The sequence below is a fragment of the Babylonia areolata genome, chromosome 13 (assembly GCF_041734735.1).
Source record: "Babylonia areolata isolate BAREFJ2019XMU chromosome 13, ASM4173473v1, whole genome shotgun sequence".
NCBI lineage: Eukaryota > Metazoa > Mollusca > Gastropoda > Neogastropoda > Buccinidae > Babylonia > Babylonia areolata.
The window spans coordinates 33,919,581-33,924,580 of record NC_134888.1 but is presented as its reverse complement, the minus strand read 5'-3'; positions in this window follow the sequence as shown (position 1 = coordinate 33,924,580).

The window sequence follows — 5,000 nt, the reverse complement described above, 5'->3', positions numbered from 1 at the left end:
GCTTTATCTTGCTATATGCAACATTCTTTAACAAGGATACAACTACCTAGACAATATGCAGTGAATTACATTCGTACTGGTTTTTATCCTGTTAATGTAACACTGATTCTTTAACAAGGATACAACTATCCTTCCAAACACAAACACACACACACGCGCGCGCGCGCGTTTGGACACAGAAACACACCTGCAGAAATCAAAACCATCGAGCAATTCAGTTTCAGTTTCAGTAGCTCAAGGAGGCGTCACTGCGTTCGGACATATCCATATACGCTACACCACATCTGCCAAGCAGATGCCTGACCAGCAGTGTAACCCAACGCGCTTAGTCAGGCTTTGAGGGGGGAAAAAAAGGTGAATAAATAATAGATAAGCTTACACAAATAAATAAATAAATAAATAAATAAATAATAACTATAATGTTAAAAAAAGGTAGTAGTAATAATAATGATAATAATAATAATAATAATAAATTAATAACAATAATAAATAAATAAATAAATAAGATAACAATGATGATAAATAAGCAAATAGATGTAAAACATGAAGACACACATTTACATATACACCCACACATGCATAACAGATATGCACCGAACATGCAGTTTCACAGATATGAAAGCACAGTTAAATACATGAGCTCCAACACACACACACACACACACACACACACACACACACACACACACATTACCCTGCACCTCCTCTACCCCCCTCCTCCACACACTTATTTCTAGTCTACGTATCGCAGCTTCCACGGCACACACACACACACACACACACACACACACACACACACACACACACACACACACAGAGATGAACACTTACTTGTACAAGCACACACACATATGCCCATATCTCCACACACAGATATATATCCTCGAGCAAGCAAGACAATTATCTAGGTTAGATAGGGGGTCTGAAGCAGGCGGAGAGTTTTACGAGGGCATTAGCTCCGAACAAGGTGATAACTCATCTGTAAGGTTCTTCCCGTTGGCGTAAACTCTCTGACAGGAATATGCTAATTTTCATGATTTTGTATTTATTGCTTATTTATCATCATTGTTGTCTTATTTATTTATTTATTTATTCATTATCATTATTATCATTATCATTATTATTATTATCATTATTATTATTATTATTTTATTATTATTTTCATTAGTACTACCTTTTTTTCTTTTTTTTTTAAATATCATAATTATTATTTATTTACTTATCTATTTATTTATTTATCTTTTTTTTTCTCAAGGCCTGACTAAGCGCGTTGGGTTACGCTGCTGGTCAGGCATCTGCTTGGCAGATGTGGTGTAGCGTATATGGATTTGTCCGAACGCAGTGACGCCTCCTTGAGCTACTGAAACTGAAACTTGTAAAACAAACAAACAAACAAACAGACAAACAAAACGTGGAGTGATGGCCTCCTACTAGACCTCTCTCAGCAGCTAAGTCTGAGTTGTAACAACGTTAACAGAACGCTGAAAATAACTTCGGTTCATGACAATGTTCATGAATGAATGAAGTCATAGAATGACACCGTCTCGAAGACTAACGACATCAGTCAATATCTGAACTGGTATACACAGACAGACAGACAGACAGACAGACACACACACACACACACACTCACAGAGTCCTTGAAAAATAGCAACTCTTAAAAATAAGAAAAACATTACGATAACGTTGACCTATTCGAGGAAAGGCCACCAGAGAGAGAGAGAGAGAGAGAGAGAGAGAGAGAGAGAGAGAGAGAGAGAGAGAGAGAGAGAGAGAGAGAGAGAGAGAGAGAGAGAGAGAGAAGGAGGGAGGGAGAGGGAGAGAGAGATACACACATACATACATACATCCGGTCAGACAGGAGAGAGAGAGAGAGAGAGAGAGAGAGAGAGAGAGAGAGAGAGAGAGAGAGAGAGAGAGAGTGAGAGTGAGAGAGAGAGAGAGAGAGAGAGAGAGAGAGAGAGAGAGAGAGAGAGAGAGAGAGAGAGATCGAAACTTTTTTTTTTTATTGAGGGAAAAGGAATAGGCACTTGTCGGCCTGTTTTCATCCTACCCTCGTAAAGAAAGCCTATAAACTAATCTAGGAAATACAGAGAGAGAGAGAGAGAGAGAGACATACATACATACATACATACAATGACAAGTGGAAACAGTTTTGCGAGGCACTCAGTTATGACACAACATTGACAGAGTTCTGGCAATTTTATCGTCGCATGGAAGGGAAAACGTGCACAACAACAACCCCAGACATGTTAGACACTGACGGAACCAAGCTTAAGACAAATGAAGAAAAAGGATCTGCCTTGCTCAAACGTTTCATACAACAGAGTGATCAAAGAAACTTAGATGAGAAAAAGAAATATGTTGAGGAGTTAAACCAAACCCTTATGCAGACTGGACCTGATGATGACTTGACAATGGATGATCTAAACGAGGCAATAGCTAAATGCAAGAAAGAATCGGCTCCTGGCCCAGACAAAGTTCGTTACTCAGACATCAAGGAGCTATCGGAAGAAGACAGAAGCAAACTTTTCAATCTATACCAAAACAGTTTCCACAATGGACAGGTGCCGGAGGACTGGACACACAGCTTCTTAAAACCCATACCAAAACCAGGAAAGGACCATCGTCAGGTAAGCGGCTACCGGATCCTAACCATGCAAAACATTGTTGGAAAGCTCATGGAACGCATGATAGCCAGGAAACTTGCAAGGGATCTTGAACACAGGCACATTCTCCCTTCAAATCAAGGTGGTTACAGAACAGGCAAGTCCACATGGGAAAATGCAGCTGCCTTTGCATATGAGGTGTATGAAGGATTTCAAAGAAAAGAAGAAACACTAGCAGTAGCAATTGACCTTGAAGATGCCTACAATAAAGTCCAGTTTGCGCACCTCATGGAGCTGCTACTAAGGTATGGAGTAAGTTTGACACTGACAAGATGGATAGCAGCAGCGCTTCAGGAAAGAACCGTCGTCCTACGCCTCGGAGATTGGATGTCTGCACCTTCTAAACTATCCATGGGACTGCCACAAGGGTCTCCACTCTCTCCTGTCCTCTACAATGTCTACACGAAGGGCCTTGCAGACTTAAACAACAATGGAATTGCTCGGGTGCTTACCCTTGCGGATGACGGCCTGGTCTTCAAAACTTCGAAAAATGCTCAGGAAAGAACTGAAGCCGTCCAGAAACAACTAAACAATATTGCTCAATGGTGCAAAGACACAGGATCTTCCATCAATCCAGCGAAAGCCCAAACGTTGCTGTGCACCCTCAACAACAAAACCGCGAGCAAATCACCACCTTCTGTGTCATTCGATGGGATTCAAATTGAGAAAACTGAATGCCTACGCTACCTAGGAATACACTTCGACAGGATGCTGACCTTCAGAAAACATACGGAAAACACTGTTCTCAAATGCAAAAAGGGCCTTTCAGTCTTAAAAGCAATGGCAACCAAAGGAATTGAACAACGCCACCTCTTCCTGCTATACCAATCACTCGTCCTCAGTGTGATCGACTACGGACTTGGGCTAACAACACCGTCTCAAAGCAACCTCCTAAAATTAGAAAGAGTCCAAAATGAAGCTATGAGGCTGATCCTTGGAACAACAAAAGACACGCCCACAGAAACCATGCGATACCTGCTTGACCTTCCTTCAGTGCAGGCCAGAAACAAGTTAGAACAGGTCAAGACCTACTTCAAAGCATTAGAAAACCCTCAAAACCCACTGCATGACGCAGTCAAAGAACCAAAAGGCAGCCGTCTAGTACGAGGAAGATCATGGATGGGGCAAGCAGAAGACACAATCCAGCTAGTATGCCGACTTCAAGACCTGAAAGAAACAAAAGAATGGGAGAAAAACCCCGAAAACCTCAACCATCTATTCAACACAGTCATTTCACCCACTCTAGGAAGACATTGTCGGGAATGGCCAGAGGGCAAAACTGATGCGGAAGTGAAGCTGCTTATAGAAGAAAACAGTAAAGAAGAGGACATCATCATATACACAGATGGCTCAGTCACCAAAGACCAGTCTGGCTGGGGATTCACTGCGAAACAAAATGGAAAAACAATTTGGGAAGAGAATGCTGCCTACAAAGTCACAACCTCCAGCCTAACGATGGAAGTTGAAGCTGTGACACATGCCCTCCAGTGGCTATCGTCCTTCCATACGCCCGGAAACCAACATGCCATGATTCTAACCGACTCAATGAACCTCATACAGAAAATTGAAAACGGAATGGGAAGCCCAGAGTGGCATAACGCAATGCGCAACTTTCAGATTAAAAAACTCACATGGTCATACTGCCCGGGACATGCAGGTGTTAAGGGAAATGAGCGAGCTGACAGACTTGCTGGTAACGCAACACCAACGAGCGGCCTACATCTAGGAAAATCGGAAATCCTCAGAAAAGTCAAGGAATACCAAAAAGAACAGGTACAAGGCCATCACACCATCGATCGCCTCAAAGAAATAGAAGCAGAGAGAGGGAGCGGCCGCAAATCTAACATGAAAGGTAGAGCACGATGCTTTGCAAATCAAACAAATATCGGCATCATTTCCAAACCAACATTGCGCAAATTTCTTCAAAACGGAACAGAGTCTCTGTGGGCCTTTCCAAACACAATAGACCGAGCAACACACTAGACGCCACGTTCTTGGCATCAGAGATCTTTTCCCATCCCTCTTGCGGCCAGTCAGTGGCGGCTGTGTGTGTTTGTGTGTATGTGTGCTTTTGAGTGCGTTTGTGAATGCGCGAGAGTGAAACTGTACACAAGTGTCAGGAGAGATATGTGTACGTGTGTGTGTGTGTGTGTGTGTGTGTGTGTGTGTGTGTGTGTGAGGGGAGGTGGGAGTGCAGGGGGAGGTGGGGTAGAGGATGAGGTATGTGAGTGTATGCATGTCTACACTGTGGGAGCAACAGGATATTGGAACGTGTGTGTATATATATATATATATATATATATATATATATATATATATATATATATATAT